Consider the following 18,910-nt stretch of genomic DNA (forward strand, 5'->3'; position numbering starts at 1 on the left):
GCATTTGAGAAATAGAGATCTTTATCAGAGAATACTGATATATCTGTGTGTGTCTGTGTGTGTGTATTCATGTACCTTTTAGCAAAATGTGTAATTTCTCTGATTATTTCTTTTTAGGTCTATTTTTGCTTTATCGTTGTCTGAGATCACAACTGTTACTGCTGCTTTTTTTCCTTCAGTTGAAACATAGTAGATTCTTCTCTAGTCCTTTATTTTAACTCTGTGTTTCTCTGTGTTTTGTGTGTTTCTTGTAAACAACATATTTTTGGATTCTCTTTTCTAATCTATTCTGCTCCCCACTTATATTTTATGAGTGAGTTCATCCTATTCACATTCACAGTTATGATTACTGCGTATTTTCCTCTAGTCTATTTTCTTCTAGTTATTCCTCTTTCCTTTTGTTAAATCATCCTTCCTCTAAAGTCTGTTTTGCTTTTTATCTCTGCCTCCTTTATCTATTCTCCCTTTTTCTATCCCCCCCCTCCATATTTCTTATCCTCTTCCTCTTCTATTTCCTTATTGGATAAGATAAATTTCTATACCCACTTAGTATGTGTGTGTGTGTGTGTGTGTGTGTGTGTATGTGTGTGTGTGTATGTGTGTATGGATAGATGGATAAATATAGATAATAAATACACATATGTGTGTTTATCCATTTTTAAACCAATTCCTATGAGTGAAGTTCAAGCACTGTCCACACACCCCAATTTCTCCCTCCACTATGAAAGCTGCAGTGTGCCCCTTTTGTGTGAAACATTTTTCCCTTTCTCCCTCTCCCTTCTCCCATCTCCCAGTGCATTCCTCTTTCTCCACTCCATTAAAATAAATGACTCACATTCTTGAGTCTGTCAAAGCAGACTCCATCTAACTGCCCAAATAATGATAAAGTTGTCAAAAGTTACATGTATCATCTTCCTAAATAGAAATACAAACAGTTTAATTTCATGGAATCTCATGATTTACTGTGTTTATGTTTCTTTTCAGTCTTTGCCTTTATGTTTAGCTTTATATTCTTTTCTTAAGTCTTGGGTTTGAATGTCAAATTTTCTATTCAGCTCTGATCTTTTTATCAGGAATTCTTGAAAGTCCTCTATTTAATTAAATATCTATCTTTTCCCCTGAAGGATTATACCATTTCCCCCTCTGGAATGCCATTCTTAGTTGTAATCTTAACTCCTTTGCCTTCTAGAATAACATATTCCTGGCTTTTCATGTCTTTAAGGTATGAGCTATAAAATTTTGTATGATCCTTAGTTCCACAATATTTGAATGGTTTCTTTCTGTCTGCTTGCAATATTTTATCTTTGACCTGAGAGCTCCTGAATTTGATCATAATATACCTAGGAGCTTTCATTTTGGAATCTCTTTCAGGAGGTTATTGATGGATTCTTTCAATTATATTTTTTTACCCTCTGGAACTCATATAGCACAGTGATTTTCCTTTATAAATTTTCAAAGTACAGTATGTTGGCACTTTTTATTCATAGCTTTCTGGTAACTCAATAATTTTTAAATTTTCTCTTCTTGATCTATCTTCTAGGTCAATTTATTTTTCAATGAAATATTTCACTTTTTTTCTATTTTTTATTCTTTTGAGTTTGTTTTATTGTTTCTTGATATCACATGGAGTCATTAGCTCACACTTACACAACTCTAATTTTTGAGGAATTATTTTCTTCAGTAACCCTCTTTTTCCATTTCACCAATTTTGCTCTTTAAGGAGTTCTTTTCTTCAGTGAATTTTTGTGCCTCTTATCATTTGGCCATTTTTGTGTTTGTACCCCTTTTTACCAAGCTATTAATTCTCTTTCCGTAACTTTCTTGCATCAGTCTCATTTCTTTTCCCAGTTTTTTTCTCTTCCACTTTTTTCTATTTCTTTCACTCTTACGTGAATTTTTTTGGGCTTAGATCCAATTAGTATATTTCTTGGAGGCTTTTTTCATAGATCTTTTCATATCAGTTTTTTCTTCCGAGTTTATGCCTTGGTCTGCCCCGCCACTGTAGTACCTTTTTATGGTCAAGTTCTTTTTGTGTATGTGCTCATTTTTACAGCTTATTTCTTACCTTTAAATATTTGGCTTTGCTCACGTGGGTTGGGGATACATAGTCCCAAACTTGAGGCTTTTTCCTGCTGTTATTTTTAGAACTAGTTGTGGTGGTCTGTAAGCCTTCAGTGCTTCCAGGGAGGTGTGATCCAGGGAGATGTGTGGTTACCTGCTCTGTACTTAGGTATTTACCCAAGAAGAATCCCCTGGTTCCTTGAAGCTAGAAGCTCAAGCACTCCTCTTGGCCCTGAAATAGCTTTCTAAAGCAGGTCCCCTGCTTCTCTGCAGCCACAAGTGCTGGTGCTCTTCAGTGCCTTGGAACTGTAACTGTAACATTCCTCTGCTCCCTTGTGACTGACAAGAAGCATTCCATTTCACCCAGGGACTGCAACTGAGAACTACTTATGGGCAATAAAATTGTGAATCAGTGCCAACTACTTCCAGTGCCAGTAAAGGGTCCTCTGTTATCTCTTTCTGACAAGGTGTGTTACCCCCTTACCATCACTAAGCTGAGAGCTGTTGAAGGTGCTACTGTTGCTGCCACTTCTGATGCTGCCACGACTGAAGCCACCACCAAGGCTCAAGGGCCCCCACTCTATGTCACAGAACTCTCCTCCTGATCTCTTAACTTGTCTAAGGTTGGAAAAATATCTCACCCTGATCTTTTGTTGGATATGCTGCTCTAAAATGAGGGAATTAAAGCCCAGAGAGGTAAGAAGCAGAGTTCTCTTAAAATTATTTAGGGGAGAATTTTTGGAGAATTCAACTTGGTTGCTGCCTCTGCTCATAATTGTGCAAGACATGTCTATAAAACACTATCTAAATCATTACAATGGTCAAACCAACCAAGAAAGTATTACCTCTTATCACACACACACACAGTATTTTGATATTTGTCTCTGGTTTAACAAGTCTTTTTTTTATTCTTGTAATCTTTAGAGAATAGTCCCCTCCTTAGCTTCATTGTAGATACTTTGTTGGAATAAATTCATACAGAAATGGTCAGATCATATCATTAAAAAGAAAATTCTCTTGTGTAATATTTTGTGACATTGTAATTCAATTCAATACCTACATAATCTAATGAGATTATTCTGAATTTCCTTTAAAAAATCTAGATTCCTTTAAAAAAAGCCAGTTACATTTTTCAAAAAGGAAACTTCATTAACAGTCATGTGATTTTAGGAAGCCAGCTATAGGAAATGATTGGTCCTTTTCCCAAGAGTGTAGAATACCTCAATCCTTCCTCATAAGAAATATATTGCGCAGTGCCCAGGTATAAATAGGAAATCCATTCCACCTCTTCCTTTTCCTTCCTCTCACTTTTATTTCCTTCATCCAAAGTTAATCTTTAGAATTCTGTCCGATTTTTATTCACATTCATTGACAAATTCTAACCATAATCATTATGATTTTAAGAAGTAAATGTACGCACTGTCTTCACAACCATGAGGGCCTACTTGCTGTTCCTCACATAGAACACTCTGCCTGCCATCTCTGGACCCTTTTGAGGGCTATTTTCCATGCCTGATATGCACTCCTTTACCTCCCTTCAGTCAAATCCTTAGTCTACTATAAGACACAGTTAAAAGTGCTAATTTCTACACAAAATCTTTCTTGATTTCTCCAATTTCTGTCTTACTAAAAGGTTAGTTAGTATTTATTTTTCCTTATTAGCATACAGGGGAAAATACATACTGTCTTCTCTGACAGAAACAGAGCAGGTACTGGTTTTGCCTTAGTATCTTCAGTGGCTGCTACAAGATCAGTAAATACTGGTCAATTTACTGATACAATGACCTTGTCACTCATTTGCTCAAGAAATTTCAGAGCTTGCCACTATTTAGATAAAAATACAAACTTCTCTCTTTAGCATTTAAAGTCCTTCATGATCATCTTCCAATCTGAGCCTCCAAACTGATTTTATTTTATTGCTTAGACTTTCTATTGATACCTAAAATATGTAGATATGGCAGCTTCTATCATTCCTCACATATGGCAGTATATGTTTGTGATAAACCCAAGATGAATTTTATTGATGATAGCTGTTTCTACTTCTAAATGTTCACAAGTGAACTTTGGACAATATATTATAGAATTTTTCTAGTTATTGAGATTGGGGACACTGGTTTGTGATTTGAATACTGATATATATTCCTTTTCATTGCTTTAAAACAGAGATATAAAACACTGGTTGCATACTTCCTGAAACACCCGGTAGTGCAGCCTGGACTAGATACAAATATAATTGGGAAATATTTAACAAAGTATATAAAACTATAATATGACAGATATTTTTGATATGTGGTTTTCTAACTCCAAGTTCCTCTCTGTATGCTGGTGATTTGAACCTACTGTGGAAAGCGAAGTATTCAAACATCAACATTTTTATTTATTTTGGGCATGACTTTCTTATTGATCTTTTTTTAACCCCTACATGTAGAATATGAAGATCAATTATTTGGCAGAGAGAAAAAAAAGAAAAAAAGTAAAAATTGAGTAGTGCTTTATTTTGTCCATAACTCTTCATTCTTAACCAATTCATGAAGGTCCTCTTTGATCTCTGTCTTATTGCTTCCATCATATTTTTTTAAATACATTTTTTCCCTTAGCCTGTATCACTAACTTCATCTCATTCTGACCTAGTTCCTACTAGCCCATGCCTATCACATAGGGCATATATTTTCAGAGGAAGAAGGGACATTGGTAGTAAGCTGTAGCTAAAAAACAAAACAAAACAAAACAAAAACTCTTCTATATCATATCATATCTGACAAACTGACATACCTATTCATTTCTCCAGCCATTTCTTAAAGATCTTTAGCTAATAGCAACCCACACTATGCCAAAGCAATTTATCTCACTCTTGGATAGCTTTAATGAGTAGAAAGTTTTTCCTTACATCTTGCATAAATCTGCTTTTTGACAACTGCTTACTTCTACTTTGCCCAAGCAGAACAAACTCAAGTTTCTCCAGTTGATGCTCATATGAGATGAAGCTGAGATCTTCTACCACCTTGGTTTCCCACTTCTGTATACTCTCCAGCTTATTAATGTTCTTCCTAACATGTGATACTCAGAATTGTACTCCAGGGCAAAAAAAAAAAAAAAAAAAGAAAAAAAAAGGAAAAAAACAACAGCATAGCATTCATGATCTGAATTGACATCTTAGTTGATTCATATTGAGCTTATATTAATCTAAAACGTCCAGGATATTTTCTGTTTTTCACATTTTTTGAGGCAATTTGGGTTAATTGACTTGGGCAGATTCATACAGCTAGTAACTATCTTAGGTCAAATTTGAACTCAGGTCCTCGTGACTCTAGGACTGGAGCTCTCCCCACAGCACCACCTAGCTGCCCCCTCCAGAACATTTTCAAACCAAAATTTCATCATTTTGTAAAAGATATTTTTAAAAACTCTTCTGAACTTCATCTTACTATATTCAGCTCAATATTCTAGTCTGTCAAGACAGTGCCTTGGTTCCACCTTTTGTACGTCTTAAAAAAAAGTAACTAATTTCACCAATAATTTTCTAGTTTATCTACATTAGTCTCTTTAGATTAGTCTTCATTTTTTCTTTCTCATCAGAATCACTTTTGTGTGTTACAATCACAATAAAAGTATTCCATTGGCATTCTTATGCAAATAGTCATTTAAAGACATAGTAGTGGGTTGGATCATTAAGGAAGAGAAAACTATTAGAGAGAAGTAAAGAGATAAAAGGAGAATCCAGGAAGGGTCACAGAAGAAAATGGATGAGCATGTGTCAGGGAAGTTGGTTGGGGTGTTGAAAACATCAGATATTAAGGAACAAGAAGATAAAGTTTTCATAGGAGCTTCTACAGAAAATCAATTCATTAGAATGATAAAGATGGCAGCTGAAATATCAAAGTGTGTCATAAAGGAGATGAAGAACATTTTGACAAATACTTTCCATTGCCTTTGTAAAGTAGGCAGCACTATCATCTGCTTAAAGAGTATAAGAAGGTATTATATAATTTTTCAATAAAAACACTGGGTTCTTGAGAAAGGTGTTTGATATAGCTGTTTGGGGAAATAGAAAAAAATCAGGTTTGCTTGTAGAAATATTTAATCATGTATGTAACATACAAATTAAAAGGAAATATGGTAGCAAAACTTCAAATCACTCTATGGGTAGCAAAGCATTTACCAAAGAGCAACCATGAGAGAAAACGAAAATAATATCATTCCCATTTTAAAGATTAAAAAAACTGAGGGTCAAAAACTACTACTGTCAAAACTAGGATTGGAGAACAGTTTTCTCCTGACTCTGAGTCTATAAAGATGAACATTTATCGAATGTCCATAAATAGAGAAAGACTATTAGTAAATTTTTAAATTAGCATCCTGTTGATGGCTTGTTCATGAAGGTTATATTTGTTAGCCTGCGTCAAATCTGTTAAACAAAGACAACAATAAATGAAAGATGCAGTTATGTTCTCATACATAGAAGGTTTCTAGAATCGTTGTAAGCATATACTTTTTGTCCATTCTTTGCCTAGCTCCTAAGTTTGTGGCTTTATACTTATTCAATTTTTAGTATACTTTGTATTCCTGATATTTATATACTTACTTCCACTAATGGAAAAAGAAAATTTGTATAACTCTAAAATATGGCATCATAATAAGGGATTAATAGAGATGAAGTAGATCACATCTGGCACAAACAGTGAATGTATACAAAGAATGCTGTAAAGGATCATAAAGACATAGTGGCAAATTATATCTGACTGTACTAAATGTTCAAGATGCTCAAAGATAAACTGGGATTGTACAATAAAATAAAAAAACAAAAAATGGGGAAATGGGAAGGGGCATGAAGAACTATGCTGTAAATTTTATTACTTATAATGAGACATCTGCTCCATCTCCCAGTTCTGAAAAATGATGGTTCCATGTCTGCCTAGATGAATTAAAAAGATTAATAAAAAATAAAGAAAAGGGGGAGGAAATAATCCCTTAACTCATAATACTTTCTTATAGTGAAAACATGGTAATTTGTCAAGTGCATTGTGCTACAACTTGTCAAAAGTTTCTATAGTACATATTCACAAATGAACTGGAAGTACCATTTAAAAATGAAGTAGTTAATGAAGCAGCCTGGTCTGTGTTATGTATCCATTTTAAAGTACTAAACAAACTTTCTAACAACTCTAGAAAAATGAAGTGTGTTTGTCCTTTGTTGCAGAAGAAGACCATGCCATCAGAGAAATGATGACATGACTTGCACTTGACTTTGCTTTCAGGGAGGGAGAGCTGTGCAGGTCACTAGCCACACTTGTCCTCCAGAGTCATTCGAATCCAGTGACCAGATATTCATCAGGACGACTGGAGATGACCCAGGATGAGGCAGTTGGGATTAAGTGACTTGCCCAAGGTCACACAGCTAGTGCGTGTCAAGTGTCTGAGGTGAGATTTGAACTCAGGTCCTCCTGACTCCTGCACTGGTGCTCTATCCACTGCACCACCTAGCTGCCCTTCTAGAAAAATAACTCATAATTAAATCCAATAAATATCAGGAACATTCCTTCATTATATATAATTCTCATGATCCAACTAGTAAATTTTTGGTGGAAGAAAAATTCTGAAATCATCAAATCAGATCACTGAGGTCAATTTTAACATTACATACGTGTGTATGTGTGTGTATATGTATATATATATGTATATGTATATATACATATATATATATATGGAAAGAGAGAGAGAGAAAGAGAGAATGGAATTTTATATCAATCATGTGGGGACAATTTTTATATACTTGAGAGGAATACTTAACCTAATAATTTCCAGTTATTTTTCTGCATATGACTGAATAACTTGACATTCTTGCAGAAATATCACATCACCAAACTGAAAGTTCTTTTAAAACTATTTACAAAAATGATTAACATTCCACTGGGTAAGGTGGTAGGTGGTTGAGATGCACATAGAACCAGGGTTTTGGAAGTTCAACTTATTTTTCTCTCCTTGATATCCTATGAGATCTCAAGAAAGCAACTCTATTTCCATCATGGACTTGACATTTTCTTTTTTAATATCTGTAAAAGGCATAACAACATAGGGTCGAGGAATTAATTGATTATTAAAATACTATGTCACATATGAAGGATACGGTTCTACAGATACTTAAAACAAACAGCCACTCTATTAGTATTTATAATCAGGTTATGAATCAGGTTACAAATACAAAAACAAAAACCAGGGGGAAAAGGAGAGAGACTTTATAACATCCCTGATAAGCAAATCATCATGTAGCCTATGATTAAATATTTTCAGGGGCAGGGAATTCACTATCACTCTGTTGTAGACAATTACAGTGAATAATCTCCCTTCTTCTATTCTAAGAAGAATTAATTCACTGGCGAACCTACTTCCTTCTGTTGCTTCTCCAAATATATAAATAATAACATCCAGAGAGAAGGAAGGGGGAGGTTAACTAAGAGAGGAGGCAAGGAAAAGAGAAACAGGAAGGGAAGTGGAAAATGATAGTTAAGAAAAAGTAGGAGGAAAAGGAACATAGACAGAGAAAAACTATTAAAAGCAACGAGGTGAATTAAATCTATAGAAAGATCATTTTGCTTTAATTAACACCTGAGAAAGAGAATTAAATAATTTTTATGCAACTATTAATCAGTGTCAAGCACTAATTTTGTTTCTCTTCTGTGTCAACCACTATTTCAGCCAGTGTGCAAGTTGTTGGGAGGAAGTGAGGCAAGGAGGTTACATTCTAAGGGGAGAAAGGGAACTATGCATAGATAGGCAGAAGTAAACAAAAACCAAAACAAGATTGTGGGTATGTGTGTGTGTGTGTGTGTGTGTGTGTGTGAGTGTGTGTGTGTGTGGAGTTGTTGTTGTTGAAAACAGCTGTTTAAAAAAAATCAGGAAAAAACCTTATGTTGCTGGTGATATGAAGATCTATGCAATAAAAACAAAACACATACAACAATATCTCACAACCCTAGGGATTTCAGGTGGCAGAGATGCAGAAGATGTGTATTTAAGATGGGGAAGGGGCAGGGAACTAGTCTAAGGCACAGAGGCAAAATGTCTGGAAGGTCAGATATAAGAATAGTAGGAAGGCAAGTTTGGTTTTACTCCTGAAGGGAGGTAATATACAGCAGGACTGGAAAGATAGGGTGGGAGCAGGATATAAAGAGCTTTATAAATCACACAGAGGAATTTATTTTTGATCATAGAGGTTTAGGAATCCATTAAAAAGTTTATTCGGTAGAAGAGTGACATGGTCAAATCTCCACTTTTGAAAAAATGACTTTGGCAGCGTTGTGAGGCAGAGACTGAGCCAGAAAAGCCAATTAGGATGTTATTGTAATTGTCCAAGTGAGAGGTGAAGTGAATCTTAAACAATGTCATTATAAGTCAAATAAAGGGTACAGATGTCAGACACATACAGATAGAAAAGGCAGGATTGAGCAGGGTGAGCAAGAGTGAGTAGTTAAGGATTCACCAAAGGAGTGAGCCTGGGTGACTTGAGGGATGTGGATGTGCTTGACTGAAATAACGAAGTTCAGAAGAGAGGTGGATTTTGGGGTGAATGATAGAATTTGTTTCAGATACTTTGTGTTTGAGATGACTATGGAATACCTAGCTTGAAATGTCCAATAGACAGTAGTTATGTGACTAGAATTCAGGAGAGACACTACGGTTGGCATTGATCTAAGAGTTATCTTCATAGTGATTATAATTAAATTCATACTGGAGAGAAAAGGCAGAGGGCCAATGATAGTGCTTTGGATAACCCTCAGTTATAAAGCATGTTATGAGTGATGATGTAACATACTCAATAATTGATTTTAAAGATGAGAGGAGAGTCATGTAATGAAGAGTGGGGGGGAGAGAGAGAGAGAGAGAGAGAGAGAGAGAGAGAGAGAGAGAGAGAGAGAGAGAGAGAGAGAGAGAGAGAATGAAGAAAGAAAGGATATGGGGATGGTCAACAGTTTCAAATATTTACAGAAAGATCAAGAAGGATGAGAATCCAGGAAAGTCTAACTGATTTTGCTGGTTCATTGGTAATTTTTGAGAGAACACTTTCAATTTAATGACAAAATCCAAAGTCAAGATAAAAAACAAAGGACTGCAAAATGAGGAAAGAGAGAGGAAGTGGACAAGACATGAGTATAGAGATTTTCTTCTAGGAGTTTATAAAAGGTAAATCGTTATAGGGCAATAGTCTGTAGCAGTTGTATGAGGTTTGGGGGGCTTTGTTTTCTGAAGGATAGGAGAGATTAGAATATGTTTGAATGTGTCTGGTAATTCTGTAGATAGGGAAAGACTGAAGATTAGAGGAAGAGAAGAAACACTCATTGGGGCAATTGTTAGTAGAAAATCAGAGGGAATGGCATCAAGATTACATGTAGAAAAGAACATCTTGCCAAGAAATATCACCATAAATTATTTCTGAAATTTTTAGAGAATTTAAGCAAATTTTAATTTAACATCTACATACTGGTAAAACCATATTACTTTTTTTGTGTGTGTGAAAACATACTTACACATGTGTGTGTATAATGTGTATGCATGTATGTATGTGTGTATGTGTACAGAGACCACTAAAAGTAGGGAAAATCACCTCTATAGAGGTGGATAATGATAGAGAAATTTCATATAGGCTGACTGTTAGCTTTCTTCAAAAGCAGAAGAGGGCTCAGATGTTACAAAAGAAAATTAGTGCATTAAGTACAATTTAATACATAATATAATTCTTTGTCATTGTAGGGGGAAAAAATCAAATACCATTTATTCAGTCACAAAAATGTGCCTGCATTACAAAGTTCAAACTTTACTCAAATATGACTCCAGTTGCTAAGGGGAAAAAAAAGTTATAAAGAACAGGAAAAAGATAATACATTTATAGCCCTAGCACTGGGATCAATATTTCTAAAAGAAGCAAGTTGATTACAATGCATGATATCTTAACGACTGTTATAGTACAAAGTAATACACCTTGGAATGATTTAATATGCTTTAGGTAGTTTATATTAGAGAGCTTGAGAAAAATTTTCCTCCAAGACTGTCATGGAAAATTGGAATCTACAAATGACAACACCATAAAATTTCTTTAACAAGCCAATACTTTTTTCTTTTATCAATCAGGATTATATTTCACAACTTTCAAATAGCTTCATAATGACCCAAGTGAATGAATTAAAGTTATTTGGCATAGAGAAGAGAGATATTTTTAATCATTTGAAGCAGAGCATACTGAAGCAGAGCAATGTAGCAACCTATGAATGGGTTTATAATTTTATATTTTATGATGCCATTTCATTACATTATGCTTTACCATGTTCTTTTAATTATAGACTTTTATCTTCCTCTAAACTTCTTGTAACCCAGTAACTGGAATGCAAATGACTTGCTAGCTTTAGGATTTTTTGACATGTTCGTGACAAGATAAAACAATCTAGAACTATGATATACTTTAATTATTAATATTTGCCTACGTGGCCGTATAATTCAGAAAGAACAAATAGCTACAAGTGAATCATCTAAAGAGTATTATCAATGATGACTTGTACAGTTAGATTAGAGATATCATGTCAGACTGATGTTGTGACCTTTTTCAAAAGAGCTATTATACCAGTGGATCAGGAAAATGTATACATAGTAAACCTGTATGTTAGTATATTATATGACAAATTTCCCCATAGTATCTTGTTTATGAGATGAAAATGTCGTAGGGAAGACATACCTATAGATAGGTCAATTTGGAATTAGCCAAACAATTGAATTTAAGTAGCTAATGTACATGAATTTTTTATTAATGACTGAACATCAAATTAAAGGAAGGTGTACTCCCAGAGATCTGTTCTTGACCCTGTGCCATTTGTCACTTTTATTAATTATTTAGATTGGAGCATAAATAACATGCTTATTAATTTTGAAGATGATATGAAACAGTGAAGAATAGGTATCACTCTGGATAAAGGAGTCCAAGTCTCAAAAATATCTCAGAAAATTAGATTTGTGGACAAATTTGAATTAATGAAATTTAATAAGGTTAATATTGATTAGAATGAGGAAAACTGTACTTCTGTAGTCTGATCAGATCATAACTTGAGCTGGAATCCAATCAGAGGAAGAACTCAGGTGATTAAAAAAATACAAAGATTATGCTATATGGGGACTGTTTGAAGTAAATGGAGAGAGACTGAATCATGTAGCAGAAGAAAAGACTGAAATCGGAAGACAAAATCCAGCTTTGCCACTGATTTTCTCTAAGATCTTAGATAAATCACATAAAATCTCCAAGCCTCAAGTTCCTAATCTGAAAAATTAGTAGGTTGAATTAGATACTCTTCACAGGATCTTTCTTTTCTAACTCCTTGGCCTTATGTTTAACTTGGACAAAAGAAGACTTCGGGAGCAGTGGACGATAGTCTCTATGTCCATATTTTTGAACGGCTGACATGTTGAAGAGAGGTTAGACTTGTTCAGTTTGGTCCCATTTGGTACTAATAAGTGAACTTGCATAAAAGAAGGGAGTTTGATGCAAGGGAATACTTCCTGATAATGAGTTGTCTAAATGGAGAAGAGATACTGGAGTCATACACTGGAAGTCTTTTGAAAAAGGTTAAATAGCTTCTTGTCAAGAACATTGTAGAACTGAATCTAATTGAAGTTGGGGTAAAAGACCTTTTAAATATCTGAGATTTTCTGATTCTTTATAGATGCATCATTAAAAAAAAACTATCCTTAGAATGTAGCAATAAAAATACACACAATACATAAGACATAAATTTATCTGAAAAGATTTGTAGGCACTGATGTAGATTAAAATGAATGCAACAAGGAGCACACAGTAGAGTAAATGTATTATTTACTTTGGTTAAGACAGCATTATAGAAAGGACCGATGATAAAGAATGCATCCTGCCTTTTGATAAGATGGATTAAATATGCAGAAGAGGATACTACTTTTTAAACAAGATCAATTTGTTTAGCTTAAATAAAAACATTTATTACAATGCTTTGGTTTTTTCTTTTCTCACACAGTGGGAATAGGGAGGTGGGAGGGAAAGAAAATAAATCTGTAACTTAAAAAAAATGTTTTTTAATGTTTGTTGTTCAGCCAACTAAAAATATAAACCACATTTATATTAGGCCAAAATTACATGAGAAAACTTGCCAAATACCTGGGTGAAATAAAGATACTTTGTTTATAGAATGTTTACTGATACAAAGCTAATAATTATTTCACAAAAGAAAATGAATTACTTTGTCATATCTTGCTTTTAGTGAGCCCATGCTACATCCTGCTCATTGATGAATTGTATTTTACATGTCCATAATATTTCTACTCAATTCATTTTAAATTTTTATCAAATATGGATGTGAACTATGTCTAGTTTTTTTTTAAATTAATTTATTTATTTAACTTTTAACATTCATTTTAACAAAATTTTGGGTTCCAAATTTTCTCCCCTTTTGTCCCCTCCCCCCCCCAAACACCAAGCATTCTAATTGCCCCTATGACCAATCTGCTCGCTCTTCTATCATCCCTCTCTGCCCTTGTCTCCATCATCTCTTTTGTCCTTTAGGGCCAGATAACTTTCTGTACCCCTTTACCTGTATTTCTTATTTCCTAGTAGCAAGAACATTACTCGACAGTTGATCCTAACATTTTGAGTTCCAACTTCTTTACCTCCCTCCCTCCTCACCCCTTCTCTTTGGAGGGCAAGCAATTCAATATAGGCCAAATCTGTGTAGTTTTGCAAATGACTTCCATAATAGTTGTGTTGTATAACACTAACTATATTTCCCTCCATCCTATCCTGTCCCCCATTACTTCTATTCTCTTTTGATTCTGTCCTTCCCTATGAGTGTCAACCTCAAATTGCTCCCTCCTCCCCATGCCCTCTCTTCCATCATCTCCCCCACCCTGGCTATCCCCTTATCCCCCACTTTCCTGTATTGTAAGATAGGTTTTCATACCAAAATGAATGTGCATTTTATTCCTTCCTTTAGTGGAATGTGATGAGAGTAAACTTCATGTTTTTCTCTCACCTCCCCTCTTTATCCCTCCACTAATAAGTCTTTTGCTTGCCTCTTTTATGAGAGATAATTTGCCCCATTCCATTTCTCCCTTTCTCCTCCCAGTATATTTCTCTCTCACCACTTGATTTCATTTTTTTAAGATATGATCCCATCCTCTTCAATTCACTCTGTGCACTCTGTCTCTATGTGTGTGTGCGTGTGTGCATGTGTGTGTGTGTGTAATCCCACCCAGTACCCAGATACTGAAAAGTTTCAAGAGTTACAAATATTGTCTTTCCATGTAGGAATGTAAACAGTTCAACTTTAGTAAGTTCCTTATGACTTCTCTTTGCTGTTCACCTTTTCATGGTTCTCTTCATTCTTGTGTTTGAAAGTCAAATTTTCTTTTCAACTCTGGTCTTTTCTTCAAGAATGCTTGAAAATCCTCTATTTCATTGAAAGACCAATTTTTCCCCTGAAGTATTATACTCAGTTTTGCTGGGTAGGTGATTCTTGGTTTTAGTCCTAGTTCCTTTGACTTCTGGAATATCCTATTCCATGCCCTTCGATCCCTTAATGTAGAAGCTGCTAGATCTTGTGTTATCCTGATTGTATTTCCACAATACTTGAATTGTTTCTTTCTAGCTGCTTGCAATATTTTCTCTTTCACCTGGGAACTCTGGAATTTGGCCACAATGGTCCTAGAAGTTTCTCTTTTTGGACCTCTTTCAGGTGTGGATTCCTTGAATACTTATTTTGCCCTCTGCTTCTAGAATCTCAGGGCAGTTTTCCTTGATAATTTCATGAAAGATGATGTCTAGGCTCTTTTTTTGATCATGGCTTTCAGGTAGGCCCATAATTTTTAAATTGTCTCTCCTGGACCTATTCTCCAGGTCAGTTGTTTTTCCAAGGAGATATTTCACATTATTTTCCATTTTTTCATTCTTTTGGTTTTGTTTTGTGATTTCTTGGTTTCTCATAAAGTCATTAGCCTCCATCTGTTCCATTCTAATTTTGAAAGAACTATTTTCTTCAGTGAGCTTTTGAATCTCCTTTTCCATTTGGCTAATTCTGCTTTTGAAAGCATTCTTCTCCTCATTGGCTTTTTGAACCTCTTTTGCCAATTGAGTTAGCTTATTTTTCAAGGTGTTATTTTCTTCAGCATTTTTTGGGTCTCCTTTAGCAGGGTGTTTACTTGTTTTTCATGCTTTGCTTGCATGTCACTCAATTCTCTTCCCAGTTTTTCCTTCACCTCTCTAACTTGATTTTCAAACTCCTTTTTGAGCTCTTCCATGGCCTGAGCCCATTGGGTGGGCCGGGATACAGAAGCCTTGACTTCTGCATTTTTCCCTCATGGTAAGCATTGTTCTTCCTCATCAGAAAGGAAGGGAGGAAATAAGTGTTCACCAAGAAAGTAACCTTCTATAGTCTTATTTTTTTTCCCTTTTCTGGGCATTTTCCCAGCCAGTGACTTGACTTCTGAGTGTCCTGTCCACCCCCACCTCGCCTCTAGATCCTCCCACCCAGTGCTTGGGGTCTGAGATTCAAATGCTGCTTCCCAGCCTCAGGGCTTTTGGCGGGGGCAGGGCTGCTATTCAGTGTGAGATTAAGTTCAGGTGCTCAGGTGGGGGCAGGGCTGCCTCACAGGCTCACTTCCCTTGGGGGGTTTATGCAGAGACCTTCAACAATGGATCCGGGCTCCTGCCTGCTTGGGGAGCCCTGGTCTGTTCCCACCTCCACTGTTGCCTCCTGAGGGGGCCTGAGTTATAGGGGCACCCCACTCCCCTCTTGACCCGCCAGAGAGAGGCTCTCACTGACCCCCATCACCTGTGGGTGGAGGGACCCACATGGCCACTGGAGATCCTGTCCCTGAAGCCTGCTTGGATCTGCTCCTCTTGGTGCCGCGGCCGCGTCAGGGGTGTGCTTGGCTCCCAGTCCGCAGCGTGAAGGACCTTTTGTGAGAGGTTTGCAGGTCCCTCTGGAACAGAAATCTCCTTTGCTCCACCATTCTGTGGCCTCTGCTGCTCCAGAATTCACTGTGAGTTCCTTTTTACAGATGTTCTATGGGTTGTGGGTTCAGAGCTATGTGTATGTGCGTCTTTCTACTCTGCCATCTTGACTCCACCCTCTGTGTCTAGTTTTTCAAGTTATATTTTTCTCATTAAAAATGTTAATACTTTCCAAGTTGGGAAAGGATTTTCCTGTTCTTAATAAATTTAAAAAAGATTCTATAATAGAAAGTTATTTTCCTCAAATATCATTTGTCTGAGTCTAGAAATTAAAAGTTTTTTTTCATTTCCCTTATTTTTATCACTGTCAAATTTCATGAAAATATACTCAGTTTTTTTCTACTTCCTAAACATCAATTCACTGCCCTTATAGCTGCTCTCTATCATCTCTTGAAGCTACTCTTTGTAAAAAATGACCTTTTCAAAATGATCCAGCAATAACTCCAATGTTCTTGTCTCAGTCCTCAATTTTATTCTCCTTGACCTCTGAAATGCTTAACATAATTATCTATCCCCACTTCCTTGATATTTTTCCATTCACTTCTAGAACAAGATTTTCCTGATTATGTTTTGCTTCATTCTCTTCCTTTCCCCTTTCTATTCCTCAATAACAGTAACAAATACTTTTTTTAAAATGACCACTTTGCGAAAATCTCTGGTTAGATTGTAGGAAACTTACAAAATATAGATAAGTTCTGCCATGGAGTTTATAAGAAGGGGACTAGAAATCAACACAGATACCTCTAATATAGAATAATAGATGTTACTTGTCTCAAAGAGCTACTAAACTCTTACATGAATTCTAATGAGAATAACTTTTATTAAGTAAAGAGATTATCAAAAAAAATATGGAAGAAATGACATTTGAATAGGGGAATAAAAGCCTAAGAAGAGCATACCATACCAATCAAATGGAACAATATGAAGAAAAGACAAAAGCATGATAGCACAGCGTCTAGTCAGGGGACACAGAGTTGTCCATTTTGGTTGGATGAGAGTACATGTAGAACAATAGTATGTGGTAAGACTAGAAGAGGAAGTTAACTGACACAGTGGATAGAAAGTTGGGCCTGTCAAGAACACGTGAGTTCAAACCAGGCCACAGACACTTACTAGCTATATGACCCTGGGAAAGTAACTTAACCGTGTTTGCCTCAGTTTCTTCATCTGTAAAATGATCTGGAAAAGGAAATGGCAAACCACTGCAGTATCCCTGATAAGAAAAGCCCAAACTCATGAAGAGTTAGAAACAACTAAAAATGATTGAACAACAACACAAGAAAAAATAATCCTATCATTATTGTGGAAAGCCTTTAATTCTAGGGAGAAAAGTTATACCTTTATTTTATGGACAATAAGGAGATACTAAATGGTTTTGTAAAGAGGTAATATGACCATATTTGTACATACAAGCATGCATAAGTCTATTAAAGACAGGTAGACTATTTCTCATCCAAACTCACTGTCTGAAATGTCTGTAACAACACATTGTCCATAAAGATAGAGACAAGAAAACATTTAATGGGAAAAAAATTCAACATATCAAAATTCAATGAAACATATGCATGGACACAGGAATTAAATGAGGAAACATGGATTTGGGAGAAGAGTGCTATAGATATCAGTTGGAGATCATGCTTTTCTTTAACCTAGTCACATCCACTATCATAGTTTTTATGCCCACCCCTTTCTTTAGCCATGGAGACAACATTATAGAAAACGGATATAGCATACGTTTATTATTACAGGTTTCTGGCAGGGAAATGATTTCAAAGGTCATAATCTCTATTCATCTCATTTTCAAAATGAGGATGTTAAGTCCCAGAGAGATTAAATGAGTTTCCCAAGTTCACAAAAGTAGGAAATGGAAGACCTGGCATCCTAATTGAAGTCCTGCGATTATAAAATCAGGGCTCTTTCCACTTTATCACTTTTTTTTTCTTCCATATAGTTATTAGTCTTCATTAAGCCCATGTTCATTCAAGTAAAGTTAATTATTATCAGGGTCATGGCTATGAGGCAACCTATTGCTGAAAAGATGCAAGATGGAGAATGCATAGAGGTTATGCTATTATCAATGTAATAGAACTGGAAGTTGTATTTCTTTCCAGATTGGGAAGAGAGGAAGCTAACTTCAAATAATGACTGGTGGGTGGGATTTTCTTTCATTATAGTGAGAGTTATGATAATCTCTCCAGAGAAAGGGATGAAAGAAGACAAGGATAGGAAAGTAGGAGGTTGCAATGACCCTAACACATGGGACAGGAATGTGTGACCACAGTGGCCAGGAACATCAATATATTCTGGCCCCTTATTCAAACCCACAGCTTTACAGGAGATCATTGGAAGGAACCTCTAGCCAGACAGGTGACAGGTATATGGCTGAGACTTTTATCACTGGTGCTCATCAAGAGCCATTTCATTATTAAACATGCAAGAGCAGAATTATTATAAACATGGGTGACAAATAAAAACAAAAATCTACCTCAAAGATCTGAGCCTTATAGTTTCTCAAGGTTATGTAGAGTTCAGGTCAGATTTAATTTGTTCTATCCTCTTTAATAATTTTTGGTATAGAAAAACAGTTTCTGTCATTTAATGGACAGTTTGGAGAAGAACATATGTAAGTCTTCCAATAGTCTACTGATAATTATGGCTAAATGAAATAATGAATTAAAAACTAATCATTTTGACATATGCTGAGAAATGAAATATTTGGGTAAGAAGTTATTGATAAGGTGTTTCAGGGATAATGGCTTAGCTATCTTCATATGATTGAAAAGTGTATTGTAACAGGGAAATATTTTCTAAAAGATACTGAAATAAGAATATTTT

General features: G+C 35.5%; 2 protein-coding genes across 2 annotated transcripts in view; one reads left to right on the top strand and one right to left on the bottom strand.

Moving 5' to 3' along the window:
- LOC140501651 (uncharacterized) overlaps window positions 1-11,892 on the top strand; it is an 80,371-nt gene extending 68,479 nt beyond the window's left edge. The window contains exon 2 of the mRNA XM_072605469.1: window positions 11,881-11,892. The gene's annotated coding sequence lies outside the window, so the exon portion shown is untranslated. The remainder of the gene's footprint in view (window positions 1-11,880) is intronic.
- The window catches only part of CDH12 (cadherin 12), a 686,747-nt gene that overhangs the window by 585,360 nt on the left and 82,477 nt on the right, over window positions 1-18,910 (bottom strand). The gene's annotated exons all lie outside the window — the stretch shown is intronic.

This window comes from Notamacropus eugenii, chromosome 4 (genome assembly GCF_028372415.1).
Source record: "Notamacropus eugenii isolate mMacEug1 chromosome 4, mMacEug1.pri_v2, whole genome shotgun sequence".
Taxonomy (NCBI): domain Eukaryota; kingdom Metazoa; phylum Chordata; class Mammalia; order Diprotodontia; family Macropodidae; genus Notamacropus; species Notamacropus eugenii.